At 47.0% G+C, this 18,027-nt stretch overlaps 1 protein-coding gene across 3 annotated transcripts in view; it reads right to left on the bottom strand.

Moving 5' to 3' along the window:
* The window catches only part of LOC137437898 (sodium- and chloride-dependent creatine transporter 1), a 79,800-nt gene extending 65,765 nt beyond the window's left edge, over positions 1-14,035 (bottom strand). The window contains exon 1 of one of the 3 annotated variants that reach the window (XM_068132610.2): positions 13,814-14,035. The gene's annotated coding sequence lies outside the window, so the exon portion shown is untranslated. The other 2 variants (XM_068132611.2, XM_068132609.2) reach the window with 2 other exon arrangements.
* Positions 14,036-18,027: the final 3,992 nt, after the last annotated feature.

The raw sequence follows: 18,027 nt of genomic DNA, 5'->3' as shown, positions 1-18,027 counted from the left end.
CAGTGTGATCCGCAACCTTGCGCCTCTGCAATGTCATTGCGGATTGCGGAAGACATTGCGCAATGCCAGATGCCAGGATGCCAGAAGATGCCAGAAGATGCCGGGCGTTCAGAAGATGTTGTGGATTTGAGAATTATTGTGTTTTTTTGTATTGTTGTAAGTGTAATGAATTGTTGTAAAAATCACCCTCCGTGTGTAAAGGTCAAAGGTCGTCCTCCTAGTTACTCCATATACATACACGTAGCCAATCATATACCCTCTTAAATAGTTATCTCCTTATTCTATGTAGTTGAAGGCTCTGTTCCCACTACTTGACACTGCATTGCATCAAATGGAAATAAGGTGGAATCCCCTTTCAATTGCCCCAGAACCTCCATTGCCAACTGCACTGCCAACCGCATTGCCAACCGCATGACCAACTACATTTGACTCCATTACGCATGTGGTCAGCCCGGCAAAGAAGGGCGTTGCCCGCCCATCGTCATCAGAAGGTGGAGCCAGGAAAGCCCTTGCCGACCAACCAAGGATGAGTGGGTATGGCTCAAGAGGGCGGGGTTATAAAACCCATTGCATCAGCCCCCACCGAGAGAGATGCGTAAGGGGCCAGACGAGAGAGAGTTCTGAGGGAGGTGCGCTGGGCGAGAGGCAGATTCTGTGGAGTGTAAAGAGAACTTCGGAGACGCAGGAGGTGGAGGACAAATAAAGCAAGCTGCCGGTGTGAAACCGAATACGTGGAGCTGCCGGCTCCTCGTTGCCAGCCCGGAGCGGAGCTGTTTCCCGGGATTTTCGCCTCAACCCCAAAAGCGTGGACCAGAGCGCACGCTGGGAGCCGGACCTCGACGCCTACCATCTGCCTGGCCCTTTCTCTGCCTTCCCAACCATCGATCCCTGGCATCCATCTACCCCTATTCGTGTGAGCGAGTTCGTTCTGTCTGTCTTGTCCCTGGGTATAAGTTAAGCCTGTTTAGATAAGCGAGTGTTGCACTGTGTCTTCTGGTTCTTCCTCCTTCTGTCAATTATTTTATTATCCTTCCTTCTCCTTGGTTTCTTTAATTGTGTAAATAGTTAGTAAATAAATCATATTTGTATTTCCTACCTTTGTTCTTCTTCTTCATGCTCATCCGGTTGCTTTAGTGATTTCCCTCATTGAATACCTGTGGCACGATTTGGCCAACGTTAAGGATCGGGTCAGTCCTTGTTAATAGTTCGTGCCGTGGTTGCTAAACCGCTCGGCAATTACCATCTGTCCGCGGTCGCGAACGGGGTTGTGCTCCAGCCTCTCCGGAGGGAGCTGTGCAGCGTCAGGACTCACGTCGGTCAGTCACGAACAAGGGGACTAATCCCCCCTTTTTAAGGGGAAGAAGGCCGACGTAGAGATCCGTAACAATATTATCTTCTCCAACCACGTGAGTTTTCAATACATCTTAATTATGTACTGTTTGAAGTCAGTGGCTTCCTGCCTATTAATTCAATACGTCTATTCATCTATATTAATCTATATCCCTATGTGTGAACATCTGTTTGTTCAGTTGTGCCTCATGGACAGCCTAAAGAAGGGACTTGGAGAGGGAAGAGGGGGTCCATGGGGGGTAACTTTTCACGACAAAAAACATAGGCGCATTAGATTTAGACTAGGGGCGTTGTTACGGATTTGTCACTTCCGTTGTTGTGGTTTTCGTCCACTGTAAACATTTTTGATTCCATGTACTATTATTGTTGTCGTTTAAGGGAAATAGACATTACTATTTTCAAAAGGTAAAAAAGTTAATGTTTTAAATGAAACCGGAACTGAACGATGACGAAGAGGAAGAGGAAGAGGAAGAGAAGGCGGAGCGAGCGAGTCGGAGAAGAAGCCCAGCTGCTTCGAGGTTTGGAGCGAACGATTGGCGAACGAGAGTCACGAGTGAACTTTAGGGTTTCCCGGGAAACGGATTCCTGCGACAGAGTTGTTATCGCTGTGACAGATCAACCTGCGTGTCAGGTTTTGCGGTCGATTCCGACGAGAATCATCGTAGTGCCGTTACGCCTCGAGAACAGGCCGTCGGCCATTTTGACTCACCCGCTTTGCGCTTCGCTCAAGGTTTTTCACTTCGCTTCAAACCATTTTCACCGCATTCAGACGTTAATCTGGTGTTTGTGTGTGTGTGTGTGTAACGTGGCTTTTGGAGTGGGAAATCTGCGGTTCGCCGAATGAGAGCTGTCAGACGTCCATACCTAAAGGTGTGATTTCCCCGTCGCTTCTCGAAGACACCTTCGCCCATCTTTGGCAGTGTAACTGTCAACCCAACGGGATTCTGGTCTCGATACTACATCATACGGACGATCACTGGAGTGGATCGACTTTGGCTTGATGCCAGAATACGACTTTGGCTTAATGCCAGAATACGACTTTGGCTTGATGTGGGAATAGAGACATTGGGAATGTTCTTCTTTTCGCTCACTTGGAGCACAGCGAGTTTTATTGTACGAACCTGATGGTACCATCATAGGAAATATATATTGGTTGTACAATTGATTACTATTGTTTTTGTGTTGTTATTCTTGTGTGACCTTAATACAATATTTGTTTGTTGGTAACAATTGGTGTGGTATCACCATTGATCTTTGACAGAATAACACATCTTTCTGCCGTGACTCCTCTCAGGGCTCGGAGGTACACCGTGACCAGGGGGTTTGGGGAGGAGCACGTAACAGGAATTGGGGGCTCGTCTTTGCTAAGAGAAATTGGGGGCTCGTCTTTGCTGATTAAATTCCCTAAATCTCGTCCGGGATTAAATTCCCTAACACTCATCCGGGATAGAATTCCCTAACATTCCCAAAATTTCCAAATTTTGAATTTTTCTAACATTACCAAATTAAAAAAAAAAAAAATTTGAAATTTTTTGTGTGAAGGTTAACAGGTAACTGATAGTCACCATGGTGTTTGATGCAGAAAAGTTTGCGGCGTCCCCTAATGAGGCACAGTTCCAAGCGTTAAAAAGATCGGAACTCTTGATATTGGCCAAACATTTCAACTTGGAGGTCCGAGTTAATATGAAGAAAGCAGAGATGCAGACATTTGTGGTAGAATCTCTGGTGGGACAAGGAACATGGAAAGAGGTAGCCTTGGATTGGTTACCCGAGGAAAACGAAAATGTGGAGCTCTGGACAATAGAGATGCAACTGCAGAGCCAGGAAAGGTTAAAAGCAGAGGAAAGGAGAGCTGAAAAAGAACTCAAGGAAAGAAGAGCAGAGGAAAGGAGAGCTGAAAAAGAACACGAGGAAAGAAGCGCAGAGGAAAGAGCAGAGGAAAGGAGAGCCGAAAGGGAGTTAAAGGAACGTGACATGGAATATCAGAAGGAACTTAAACTCAAGGAGCTGGAATTAATGGGAGAACGGAGAGAAGTAGTATCCATGCCGGCTAGTTCGACAACTAGTCAGAACACTTGGGATGTTGGTAGGCATGTGAGGCTAGTTCCACCCTTCAATGAAAAGGAGGTAGCCAAGTTTTTTTTACACTTTGAGAAAGTGGCTCAATGCTAAAATGGCCTGTGGGGTCCTGGACTATGTTAGTGCAAAGTGTTCTGGTGGGTAAAGCTCAAGATATCTATTCGGCTTTACCGATTGACCAATGTGCAGATTATGAGATAGTGAAGAAAACCATTCTCAAAGCCTATGAATTGGTCCCTGAAGCTTACTGGCAAAAATTCAGGAATGCCAGGAAGAGGGAGAGTGAGACACATGTGGAGTTTGCCAGAATGAAGGAAACCATGTTTGATCGGTGGTGTGACTCGAAGGGGATCGGGAAAGACTTCAACCTGTTGCGACAATTGATCTTGGTGGAGGAATTCAAACAGTGTGTCCACGCGCACATTAAAGTACATCTGGATGAAAAGAAAGTACCAGATTTGTATGAGGCAGCAACCGTGGCAGATGACTATGCCTTGACACACAGGATGGGGTTCCACAAACCTAACTTTCCACCTAGAATTAGCCAGGGGAGTTATGGTAAATCAGTGGCGGAGAACAAATATTCATGGAGGCGGCCTAGAGATGACTATGGGGACAAATCTGGTACCGTGATTTTTAGGGATCAGAAGACTACAGTTCCAAGACAGACTTATCTTCCGGGGTGCCCGAGGCAGACCTCGAGTTTTTCCTCCGGGCCTACTTGCGCTTTTTGCAAGAAACCTGGGCATTTGATGTCCCAATGTTACACCCTGAAAAGGAAAAATCAGGAGCGGAGTCAAACTAGTGCAACACCGAATGCATTGGCAAATGCGAAAAATCGTTCTTGGAGGACAGTGCCTTGTGAAGGTTCCCATGCCAAAGTTACGGCATCACAGAACGACCTTGTTCAAGAGGGTTACAAACCTTTTATTTCAGAGGGGTTTGTGTCACTGGATGGAGACTTAACGAACCAGAGACCAGTTAGGGTATTGAGGGACACAGGAGCATATCAATCTTTGATGCTTGAGGGCATTTTGCCATTGTCAGAGAAGACGGCAACTGGTGTTAGTGTTCTTTTACAGGGGGTTGGTGGCTACGTTGAAGCTCCACTACATGTCATCCATTTGAAGTCTGATTTGGTGTCAGGACCGGTCACTGTAGGTTTACAAGCCACTCTTCATGTAGAGGGAATCTCTTTTATTATCGGGAATGATTTGGCCGGTGGTCGAGTTTCTGGTACCCCAATGTTGGTTGAAAAGCCCAGTATGGAAAATAACACCGCACATTTAGAGCAGGAGATTCCGGGTATCTTTCGATCTTGTGCAGTGACTCGTGCTATGGGTAGGAAGTGCTCTGAAGAGAAGGAGAAGGAAGGCGATGTGGATTTGGGTTCCTTAGAGGTATTGGAGGAAAATTCTGAAAGAGGTAATAGGAAAGGGAGTGACATCAAGGAACTTAAGGAAAAGGTGGCATCTGGAACCAGAGGAAATGGAGTGTCCGTCGGAGACATCTGGGAGCGAGGTTGAGCAAACGTTGCTGGTCCGAAAGAGACTTGTTGAAGAACAACACGGAGATTCGGAGATCTGGAGTTTAATTGGTAAAGCCGTTACAGAGGAAGAGGCTATGAAGATACCTGTTGGTTACTTCATGAAAGGGGAAATACTCATGAGAAAATGGAGACCACCGGAGGTGCCAGCAAACGATGAGTGGAACGTTCATTACCAAATTGTGGTGCCACCGCCGTACCGGAAGGAGATATTGAGTTTGGCGCATGACACCTTTGGCCGGGCACCTTGGAGTGAACAAGACCTGTGACAGAATATTGGTCCATTTTTTCTGGCCAGGATTGCGACGTGATGTGGCGGAGTTCTGCAAATCTTGCCATTCTTGCCAGCTGGTGGGAAAACCTAATCAGAAAGTTCCATCCGCACCTTTAAAACCCATTCCAGCTTTTGAAGAGCCATTCAGCCGTGTCATTATTGACTGTGTAGGCCCTTTACCTAAAACTAAGGCTGGACATCAGTATTTGTTGACCATCATGTGCACTTCCACAAGGTTTCCAGAGGCAGTGCCTCTTAGAAAAATTACTGCGGCAGTTATTGCGAAGGCCTTGATTAAATTTTTCACTTTGGTTGGCCTACCTAAGGTCATCCAGTCTGATCAGGGTTCCAATTTCATGTCAACACTTTCAGCAAGTGGTACACCTGTTGGGAGTGGAGCAAGTAAGATCAAGTACTTACCATCCCGAGTCCCAAGGGGCCTTGGAAAGGTTTCACCAGACATTGAAGAATATGATCAGAACGTATTGTTTTGAATGTGACAAGGATTGGGATGAAGGAATACCCTTATTGTTGTTTGCTACGAGGGAATCTGTTCAGGAGTCATTGGGGTTCAGTCTTTTTGAACTCGTGTTTGGACACGCAGTGCAAGGACCGTTGAAATTGGTGAAAGAACAGAGGCTACAGGAGGAGTCACAGTCAACAGTGGTGGAGTATGTGTCAACGGTTAGGCACAGATTGGCAAAGGCTTGTGAAGTTGCGAGAAGAAACTTGAAAGTGACACAGGATAAAATGAAAGTGAGACATGACAAGAAATCTCAGATAAGAAATTTCATTCCTGAGGACCGAGTGTTAGTGTTGCTTCCTGTTCCAGGTCAGCCACTACAGGCTAGATATTTTGGTCCCTTTGCCATCGAAAGGAGGGTTAATGAAACAGATTACGTGGTGACAACTCCTGACCGACGGAAAAAGCGGCAGCTGTGTCATGTCATCCGACTGAAGAAATATTATGAGAGAAAGCCTGTGGAAGAAATGGTTCCTGTCTCACCTGTCGTGCCTATAGTCGGGGTGCAAGAGAATCCCGAGGTTGACGCCGGTGTGAAGTTTGATAACTTTGATGACCAGGCTTGTCCCAGATTGACGAACACTGAAGTGTTGTCATTTAGATGAGAAATTAGGTCATTGACGAGGGAACAACAAGGACAACTATCCAGCCTAATTTTTGAATTTGCACATTTGTTCACAGATGTACCTGGTCGTACTGACCTGGTATATCATGATATTGAGGTGGGGGAAGCCACTCCCGTGAAGCAACACCCCTATCGGATGAACCCTGTGAAGATGGAGTATCTTCGGAAGGAGGTTCAGTATATGTTGGAGAATGACATCATCGAACCAAGCAGCAGTGAATGGAGCTCACCATGTGTGTTGGTTCCAAAACCCGATGGCAGTTTTCGCTGTTGTACGGATTTAAAACGGGTTAATGCAGTGACCAAGACCGACTCATATCCCATCCCGAGGATTGATGACTGTATTGATAGAATAGGCCCAGCTAAATTTTTAACTAAATTTGACTTGCTGAAAGGGTATTGGCAGATTCCTCTTACTGATAGAGCCAAGGAAATCTCGGCTTTAGTCACACCAAATGGGTTGTATCAGTACAAGGTTCTTCCCTTTGGATTAAAAAACGGGCCTGCTACATTTCAACGGCTGATTAATAAGCTTATTGCAGACCTTGAGGGGGTGGAGGCTTATCTTGATGATATCATCCACACTATGACCATGGAAGATCATATTAAACAAATTCAGGCATTTTTCAAGAAACTGACCGAGGCAGGGTTGACCATCAACTTATCTAAGAGTGAGTTTGTAAAGGCACAGGTGGTGTTCCTAGGCCATGTAGTAGGTCAGGGTCAGGTGCAACCGGTGACAGCCAAGATAGAAGCCATTGATCACTTCCAAGTTCCAAAAGGGAAGAAGGAGCTTATGAGATTCTTGGGTATGGCTGGTTGGTACCGGCGGTTCTGCAGGATTTTTTCTGATGTGATGACAGTCGTCACAAAAACGTCAACAATAATGCCGACATATATTTCTTCGTTCTTATTTCATTCATCATTATTATCCGGAATTAAAGGTAATCCTGTTTAAACTTATTCATTCCATCGATGTTTTTTTTCCTTTCTTTTCCACAACAGTTTTCAACATCGTGTTCACATCCAAAATGAATAAACAAACTCCATTTCACGCGTGCATGGATGTGTAATTCACATATGTAAAATAAATAAATAAAGACGGGAAACTGCTGAGAGATTTTTCCGTTCTTATTTAGATATTTTTTCGTTCTTAATTTATAATCAACTGGTGAGGTACCCGTGCTACGCATGGATGGGAGGCCAGAAGCAAACAGACAATGCAGAAACAGCGAATGCTAAGGCATGAAACCAATAAATTCCACATTCCTGTAGCACCTCGAGTTGCACGTCAGACATGGCCTAAGTTCGTGAAGGACTTCCATGAAAAACGTACCCGTTCGTTTGTTCCATACCCAGTCAATGGCGAATCTGCATATTGCGATCCGCAAATTCACGTTTAGAAAGTAGAAACCGTCACTGCATTTCGTCATTCACTTGAACTCGATATCTCTTTTTCATTCAAAACAGCATAACTACAATCACAAATTAAATAACATTAATATAAAAAAATTAACTTTTTACAACATTCGTGACAAACAAATATTTAAATCCTGATGTGAAGTTCCGTACGGTTGGGTGAACACAATTACGAATTCAAAATCGTAATTGTATTCACAAAATTCCAATCATCAATTGATACTTTAACAAAACGATGAACACGATTAACGTTTAATGATTAAACATTACGATTGAATGACGGTTGTGTTGGGATATTATCAAACCCAGGCATTGCCGTCATCTGTCCACTTCCGGATTCGCTGCAGGTTCGTAATTTTCATCAAAATCTAAACAGTATTTGTAGAATTTCAATAAAAGCCACATCTCTGTTCATATCGGTAAATATTATTCCATCGTGTTTGGAAAAATGGAGAATTGGAAAAACAATATGGCCTATTTTACTCCAGGGGGTCCGAGGATTACCCACCCAAAACATCGTTGCGGTCGGTCGAGCCGTTTTTGCAGTACCTTCGAACGGACGGACGGACATTTGGTGAATTATAGTAAGATGTGCATGTACATTTTAAAGAAGTTAATTTGAAATCTTTAATGAAAAAAATGTCATTTTGTATTCTGTAATGAAGAGTAACATTGGTTTTCCCGGGAGAGATAGGCGTTTTGTGATGTTCTTATACACCACCCAAAAGACACATGAATGTGTGTGTGTGTGTGTGTGTGTACGTATGTGTGTGTGTGTACGTATGTGTGTGTACGTATGTGTGTGTACGTATGTGTGTGTGTGTGTACGTATGTGTGTGTGTGTGTACATGTGTGTGTGTGTGTGTACGTATGTGCGTGTGTGTGCGTGCGCACGTACATGTGTGTGTGTACGTGTGTGTGTGTGTGTGTGTGTGTGTGTGTGTGTGTGTGTGTGTGTGTGTGTGTGTGTGTGTGTGTGTGTGTGTGTGTGTCCCAATCTCCCCCATGTGTGACCCACTCCACTGTGTGTGTGTGTGCGTGTGCGTGTGTGTGGATGACCCACTCTCCCCCATGTGTGACTCACTCGCCTGAGTGAGTGTGTGTGTGTGTGTGTGTGTGTGTGTGTGTGTGTGTGTGTGTGTGTGTGTGTGTGTGTGTGTGTGTGTGTGTGTGTGTGTGTGTGAGACCCACTCCCCTGTGTGTGTGTGTGAGACCCACTCCCCTGAGTGTGTGTGTGTGTGTGTGTGTGTGTGTGAGACCCACTCCCCTGAGTGTGTGTGTGTGTGTGAGACCCACTCCCCTGAGTGTGTGTGTGTGTGTGAGACCCACTCCCCTGAGTGTGTGTGTGTGTGTGTGTGTGTGTGTGTGTGTGTGTGTGTGGGTGTGTGTGTGTGTGTGTGTGTGTGTGTGAGAGAGACCCACTCCCCTGAGTGTGTGTGTGTGTGTGTGTGTGAGACCCACTCCCCTGAGTGTGTGTGTGTGTGAGACCCACTCCCCTGAGTGTGTGTGTGTGTGTGTGTGTGTGTGTGTGTGTGTGTGTGTGTGTGTGTGTGTGTGTGTGTGTGAGACCCACTCCCCTGAGTGTGTGTGTGTGTGTGTGACACACCTCCCCGTGTGCGACCCACCTCCCCGTGTGCGACCCACCTCCCCGTGTGCGACCCACCTCCCCGTGTGCGACCCACCTCCCCGTGTGCGACCCACCTCCCCGTGTGCGACCCACCTCCCCGTGTGCGACCCACCTCCCCGTGTGCGACCCACCTCCCCGTGTGCGACCCACTTCCGTGTGTGCGACCTACTTCCGTGTGTGTGTGTGTGTGTGTGTGTGTGTGTGTGTGTGTGTGTGTGTGTGTGTGTGTGTGTGTGTGTGTGTGTGTGTGTGTGTGTGTGTGTGTGTGTGTGTGTGTGTGCGAGAGACCCACTTTCCCGGTCTGGAGTGTACCCTCTTGTGTACCGTTTGTAATGGCCATAATTGCAAAAACTCTCGTGACATTGATTTAGAGGGTGATAACAGTGTTTAAGTCAGGAATAAGAAAAGTGACATTCAGTTAACACGGTACTGTCCAAAACACTAGAATCAGGTTGGGATGACTGGGATCAAAGAGTTGGTCTGCTTTTGTGTCGTATTGTAATTAAATGTCAAATCCCCATGTGTTGTTTACCTCTTGCAGGCCTTGTGGTCACAATGTGAAACATTTTGCATTAAATAAAATAATAGCAAATTAAACTTATCATGATTTTGATGTTTTTTTGCATTACAGCAGCGGCAATTTTGTCAGCCATCTTGGATTATATCTACATATCATTATCTGAGGTCACTGAAATATATTGTATTAAAATCCTAGTGTGCTAAAACATATATTTAGCCACGAAAAGTACACTTTTATGAGGTTCTAGGCAGAAGTTATCCATATTTATGTATTTTCCATCCAACCGGCGGCCATCTTGAATTTTGAAAATGCCACAAGGTGGGACTCGTGGGACTTTATATTGTGGCCATCCACATGGTATTCTGAAGCTCTGTGCAAAAAATCAGCTTTCTACTAATTTCTTCTAGGTCCTAACCTAATGCTCCTGGGCTATATACAGGGACTCCAATGCTGAAACCCGCTCCTCTTCTCACACCAGTCGAGAACTCAGGAGAATCCCCTCCCTTTCCCCACACCAGGCTAGAAATTAGGAGAACATCTTCCCCTTTCCCCCACCAGGCTAAAAATTAGGGGAACATCTTCCCCTTTCCCCCCACCAGGCTAGAAATTAGGAGAACATCTTCCCCTTTCCCCCACCAGGCTAAAAATTAGGGGAACATCTTCCCCTTTCCCCCCACCAGGCTAGAAATTAGGGGAACATCTTCCCCTTTCCCCCACCAGGCTAGAAATTAGGGGAACATCTTCCCCTTTCCCCCACCAGGCTAGAAATTAGGGGAACATCTTCCCCTTTCCCCCCACCAGGCTAGAAATTAGGGGAACATCTTCCCCTTTCCCCCACCAGGCTAGAAATTAGGGGAACATCTTCCCCTTTCCCCCACCAGGCTAAAAATTAGGGGAACATCTTCCCCTTTCCCCCACCAGGCTAGAAATTAGGGGAACATCTTCCCCTTTCCCCCACCAGGCTAGAAATTAGGGGAACATCTTCCCCTTTCCCCCACCAGGCTAAAAATTAGGGGAACATCTTCCCCTTTCCCCCCACCAGGCTAGAAATTAGGAGAACATCTTCCCCTTTCCCCCACCAGGCTAGAAATTAGGGGAACATCTTCCCCTTTCCCCCCACCAGGCTAGAAATTAGGGGAACATCTTCCCCTTTCCCTCACCAAGCTAGAAATTAGGGGAACATCTTCCCCTTTCCCCCAACAGGCTAGAAATTAGGGGAACATCTTCCCCTTTCCCTCACCAGGCTAGAAATTAGGAGAACATCTTCCCCTTTCCCCCACCAGGCTAGAAATTAGGGGAACATCTTCCCCTTTCCCCCCACCAGGCTAGAAATTAGGGGAACATCTTCCCCTTTCCCCCACCAGGCTAGAAATTAGGGGAACATCTTCCCCTTTCCCTCACCAGGCTAGAAATTAGGAGAACATCTTCCCCTTTCCCCCACCAGGCTAGAAATTAGGGGAACATCTTCCCCTTTCCCCCCACCAGGCTAGAAATTAGGGGAACATCTTCCCCTTTCCCCCACCAGGCTAGAAATTAGGGGAACATCTTCCCCTTTCCCCCCACCAGGCTAGAAATTAGGGGAACATCTTCCCCTTTCCCCCACCAGGCTAGAAATTAGGGGAACATCTTCCCCTTTCCCCCACCAGGCTAGAAATTAGGGGAACATCTTCCCCTTTCCCCCCACCAGGCTAGAAATTAGGGGAACATCTTCCCCTTTCCCTCACCAAGCTAGAAATTAGGGGAACATCTTCCCCTTTCCCCCAACAGGCTAGAAATTAGGGGAACATCTTCCCCTTTCCCTCACCAGGCTAGAAATTAGGAGAACATCTTCCCCTTTCCCCCACCAGGCTAGAAATTAGGGGAACATCTTCCCCTTTCCCCCCACCAGGCTAGAAATTAGGGGAACATCTTCCCCTTTCCCCCACCAGGCTAGAAATTAGGGGAACATCTTCCCCTTTCCCTCACCAGGCTAGAAATTAGGAGAACATCTTCCCCTTTCCCCCACCAGGCTAGAAATTAGGGGAACATCTTCCCCTTTCCCCCCACCAGGCTAGAAATTAGGGGAACATCTTCCCCTTTCCCCCACCAGGCTAGAAATTAGGGGAACATCTTCCCCTTTCCCTCACCAGGCTAGAAATTAGGAGAACATCTTCCCCTTTCCCCCACCAGGCTAGAAATTAGGGGAACATCTTCCCCTTTCCCCCACCAGGCTAGAAATTAGGGGAACATCTTCCCCTTTCCCCCACCAGGCTAGAAATTAGGGGAACATCTTCCCCTTTCCCCCACCAGGCTAGAAATTAGGGGAACATCTTCCCCTTTCCCCCACCAGGCTAGAAATTAGGAGAACATCTTCCCCTTTCCCCCACCAGGCTAGAAATTAGGGGAACATCTTCCCCTTTCCCCCCACCAGGCTAGAAATTAGGGGAACATCTTCCCCTTTTCCCCCACCAGGCTAGAAATTAGGGAAACATCTTCCCCTTTCCCTCACCAGGCTAGAAATTAGGGGAACATCTTCCCCTTTCTCTCACCAGGCTAGAAATTAGGGGAACATCTTCCCCTTTCTCTCACCAGGCTAGAAATTAGGGGAACATCTTCCCCTTTCCCCCACCAGGCTAGAAATTAGGGGAACATCTTCGGTAAGAACATTCTTTGCGGCTGTAAGAACATCCGGACCTACGTCCGTGACCTCTCTGGTGTAGCTACTGAAAAACCTTCATTCCCTGCGCTCACTCGGTATTGTGGTGTTTTTGCTTTTCTACCCCTTTGGGATGCTGGAGTTGTAAATAACGATTCATAAATAGTACTTTCTTAATCACATGGGAGCAGGTACGCGAGGGAGCAGGTACGCGAGGGAGCAGGTACGCGAGGGAGAAGGTACGCGAGGGAGAAGGTACGCGAGGGAGAAGGTACGCGAGGGAGAAGGTACGCGAGGGAGAAGGTACGCGAGGGAGAAGGTACGCGAGTGAGCAGGTACGCGAGTGAGCAGGTACGCGAGTGAGCAGGTACGCGAGTGAGCAGGTACGCGTGGGAGCAGGTACGCGAGGGAGCAGGTACGCGAGGGAGAAGGTACGCGAGTGAGCAGGTACGCGAGTGAGCAGGTACGCGAGTGAGCAGGTACGCGAGTGAGCAGGTACGCGTGGGAGCAGGTACGCGAGGGAGCAGGTACGTGAGGGAGCAGGTACGCGAGGGAGAAGGTACGCGAGTGAGCAGGTACGCGAGTGAGCAGGTACGCGAGTGAGCAGGTACGCGAGTGAGCAGGTACGCGAGTGAGCAGGTACGCGTGGGAGCAGGTACGCGAGGGAGAAGGTACGCGAGTGAGCAGGTACGCGAGTGAGCAGGTACGCGAGTGAGCAGGTACGCGAGTGAGCAGGTACGCGTGGGAGCAGGTACGCGAGGGAGAAGGTACGCGAGGGAGAAGGTACGCGAGGGAGAAGGTACGCGAGGGAGAAGGTACGCGAGGGAGAAGGTACGCGAGTGAGCAGGTACGCGAGTGAGCAGGTACGCGAGTGAGCAGGTACGCGAGTGAGCAGGTACGCGTGGGAGCAGGTACGCGAGGGAGAAGGTACGCGAGTGAGCAGGTACGCGAGTGAGCAGGTACGCGAGTGAGCAGGTACGCGAGTGAGCAGGTACGCGTGGGAGCAGGTACGCGAGGGAGCAGGTACGTGAGGGAGCAGGTACCATATGGAGCACGCATTACTCACCCCCAGACACCACAAACAGATCAAAACCGCCGCCAGCATTTCTCCATCAATCGACACGACAATCGAAACGTCACCTCACTTATTAATATACTCTTCTTCATGTTAAACATCGAAAATCGAAAGGAGAAATTAAGGAGGAGGAGCCGTACCACGTGGTGCGCTGCACAGGATACGCCGTGTATTGAACGAATATAGAACGAGGAATGGAATAAAAATTAAAACCCTATGGAAAGAATACGACCGATGCCAAGAATAGAAATCGATGGAAATAACAACCAACGAATATATAACGAACGAACGATTAACAAACGAATAACGAACAATGGAGTGAATAAAAAACGATGGAAAGAATAACGACCGATGCAAAGAATAAAAATTAACGATGGAAAATACCGAACGAAGACTTTACGAACGAACGAACGAACGATGATTAACAACAAATAAAAAACGAATGTTTATTTCTGCATACTCTGTAAAAGGGTAAGTTAAAACTGGAAAATAATTCCGATTTGGCATTTATTTGTGACGGATTATCGGGGTATTTCCAAAAAGGTACAGGTTGTGAGGAATTCCTTAAACAACAACAAAGGAAGGAAAGGTAAATGACTGATAATGAGCAAAAGGAAACACACGAATGGACAAAATACGGAAATGCAAGAATTGTTCGAACATCGTGAGGAGAATATTTTTATACTATTAGTCTAGTAGGAAGACTAGGTCCCCCTGCACCCCCCGGAGATATACTTCTAATCAGTGTTTCTAGATTGGAAAAAATGTGTAGAAAATGACTAGCTATGGCCCCAAGCTGAAAAAATGTCCCACATACCATTTTTATGCAAATTACTGCTGCCATTATCAAAAAAACGATTTTTGACATATCTCAGCCAATATTGCAGATAATTGAAAAATGAAGGTGTCTAGACCCATGTTTTGAAGGGCATAGATCATGATAGAACTATTCATAACATGATTACATGTGTCTATGGTATACTAGTATGCTAATTAGTGCTTTATTTACAAAATAATCACAGTTTTACGAAATAATAGACTCATATTAAGGTCCGTCTACACAGACGTTAACACAAAGTTTTATTTTTCTAAATATTACAACTGTCAAAATAGTCCTAGCACTCAATGTGACCACTCTTCTCTTGCTTGTTTTAGATAAACATCATTAGCATTAGTGATTCTACACTGAGTCAGTCATCATCATTTTCATCGAAATCGTCAGAGTCAAACTCTTCTTCTCCTTCCTCTTCCTCCTCCTCTTCGTGCTCTCCTGTGTTCAGAAGATCCACCAGTGAGGTTGGTAGGATGGGACCACTGGACCACATTGGTTTCAACAGTCCTTCATCAGTCCTTATCCATCCTTGCTCCTCATAAGGTTTTGGCTTTTCGATGATAGGTTGATCGGCTCTTTTGTACAATGCTACGCGGTGGTTCACACGCTGGATGTGCGGCTTCAGGGCAGACTGGCATGGAGGAAGGCGAGCCAGATCAACCTTGGACTTGGATGTGAGGGTCTTGTCCTCTCCCACCATTTTTCGTAGCAGCTTGGCACGGACAATGTCCACTGATGACTCGCGACTCTGGCCGTACATCACACAGGTGAATTTTTCTAACTGCCTCTCCACCTCAGGGTTGGCATCCCAGTTGTCACCCAGTTCACCGAATGCCCTGTGAAACCTGGGATTCTTCTCCAGCTTTTTCAAGGGCCCGACTTTTCCCTTCCCTTTGAAGGCACTGGTGCAGTCTTCTCCGCTGAACACATAGTACCCCAGGAGAGTGGCACAGTAGTCCTCTCCCAGGGATTCTCCAGCGTGCTTTCCAGATTTGTCAGGTGGACTTCCAGCCAAGTCAGATATCTGTAAAGTACAGAGAGGGAAATACTGTAGACATTTATTGGAATAGCTCCTCTCATAATACATGAACCCAAGTATCAATTAAAATCTACTCAGTGATGGTTATACATTTTACCATGTATGCTACACAAACCTGGAGTAGTTGTGTCCGTCAAAGGCGAAGAAGATATCTGCCATCTCTCCGTTACACTTGTGAAACAGCTGGAGGTTGTTGGTCTTCACAGAGTGGAGGAGCATGAAGACAAGATGGCAGTGGGTAATGAACGACATCCAGAAGGCAGCTGTCTTCCCCAGGTGGCCCTTGCGCACCTTTTCCTCAAAGGCATGGTACTTTTTGATGAGGAGTAGAGTTGAGGGGTCTTTGAGGGCTTCATCGAGGTGCTCTCGGTTGCAAGACTGGGTCATTCTGAGAAGCACAGCAGGGTCAGAGATCATGATGTTCTCCTCCTCAGTGAATCTCTCCATCAACAGCCTCTCCATTGCCTCACACACTGTTTTGAGGCAAAAGAGGGACTTTGCGTAGGCCTTTCCACTGAGAACACCTTTGAGAGATCCACTTGTTACTAGTTGTGCCTCAAAGAGAATCTCTGCATATCCAGAACCACGCATCTTGTGTCCAGTGAGCATCCCGATGTAGTTCATGGATGTGTGGAAGGGTCCAATCGTTACTACATGACTAGCAAATTCATTTGGCCAGCGCCAGATGATGGGAAGGGCTTTCATGCAGACACCCAGATCAAATGTATTCAGGACCCATCTCTGACCCACCTCAGCAGTTGCTGCCTCGGAACGCTTCAGTAGCTCACGAACAACTGCGTTGTCTGTGATCGGTTGGTGGATAGGCGTGCAGTAGTCGACTGTTGATTTGCTGGGTGGGGGAGAACCAGTTGCAGAGGTGAAACCCCCTAGCCCAGGCACAGGCTGCAGGCCACAGCTTCCGATGTATCTGATGAAGAGCCAGATGTAGTACTCTTGCATCGTAGTGGCATAGACTGTGTCATTCTCTGCTGGCGGTGTGAATGATGAGCCTTCAGGGAACTTCGGGCCAACGCGAGTAAAGTGCAAGGGTGGGAGAGTTTTTGGTGTGTCGACCTTCAGGCTACGCTGTTGTGACCTATTGATGGTAGGTAGCATTCGGTCCTTGCTGCTCTCGAACCCGGGCTTGACCTCCTGCACCATGATTCCTCCAGCACTGTTTACAATGTTGCTGCCGTGCACACTGGTAGTGGTTTTATTCAAGTTGTCCCACTCACAGTGGAATACAAGGTTGCCCTCTCCTGTCACAATTTGTGGTGTACGATAAGTTGAGACTTCATCCAGGACCTTGGCGAGAGCAGTTTCCAACTCCAAGGCGAAATCGTAGCTCTCAGAGTGTCCAAGCCTGTGTAGTATTGTGGTGAGCTGTTTGCTTCGGAACAGGTGCCTTACAGTCACACAGAGGAGAATGTGCTTTGGTAACTTCCATTTTCCATCTGACACTGCACGGCACAGATCTTGTCCAATGGAGAAGACCAGACGCTTCACCTTTTCTGTCTCGATGCCCTCCTTGCCAGTCATTAGCACGCTGAGAAAGCGGACAAGGTCTGGAGGTAGGATGTCTTCAGGATTGAGCTCCATGTCTTCAGCTGTTGGTGGCCATGGTTGGTCTTTACACTCTCTGAAAGCCTGTAGAATACCCTGGCGAAGTTGGAGGGCAACATTTTGGTTCTTGTTTGTGCTTCCGAGTGAATGCTCGTGCGAGAGCATTGGAAACTGTTATGTTTGAGCTGTGCACAAGCCAGAAAGAAATGACATCACATTTGTCATGATCAACCTTCGTGAAGTGGATATGCTCCTTGATTGGGTCATTCTGTAGGCGTTTCAGTAGTTTCTCTGACCGATAATTTGAGTTCTCATATCCATTCAGTTTCAGTTCCTCGACATAGAGCAAGCGCAAGGAAGAAAGCTGTAGAACTTTATTCTGCTGGATGACCTGGGTTTGAATGTGTTCCAGTACTGAGTTGAATGCCTTTTCATGGGCGGCTGACATGCAAGCCTGCTCCTTTGGTGCTTCGGCTCTGTGAATCGCACGCTCATAGTTGTAGAATGCTGTGCGGAAAGCTTTAAAACATGACGGATGGTGTTTGGCCTCACATGCAAAGAGGTCTTTGTTTTTCACCTTTCGATGGAGTCGATAGAGACCCATTTTCTCAGCCCGTGTTTCGATTTGCTCCCATGCATTTTCTTTGTTTTTAAAGGATGGGAAGGTTGTAGGCCTCTCAGTATTGCGATGAGCATCTTTGGTCTCAACTTTCTCACAAAATATACACTCTGGCGGGAAGATGGGTTCAGCAGAACCTCCTGGTTTACGAGGAGAGTGATGCCATGATGAGGTTGATGGCCCTGGTTCTGTATCATCTCCCAGACGATGAAAGTGGCGGACAAAGTGCTTATAACACTTGCTGTGATATCCTACTCTTTCTAGGTCATCAGGAAGAGTTGCCGGGATCTGATCACATACT

This window comes from Myxine glutinosa, chromosome 12 (assembly GCF_964187855.1).
Source record: "Myxine glutinosa chromosome 12, kmMyxGlut1.1, whole genome shotgun sequence".
Classification (NCBI taxonomy): Eukaryota; Metazoa; Chordata; class Myxini; order Myxiniformes; family Myxinidae; genus Myxine; species Myxine glutinosa.
Note: the sequence above shows the minus strand (reverse complement) of the source record. Positions and strands in the feature narration are given on the sequence as shown.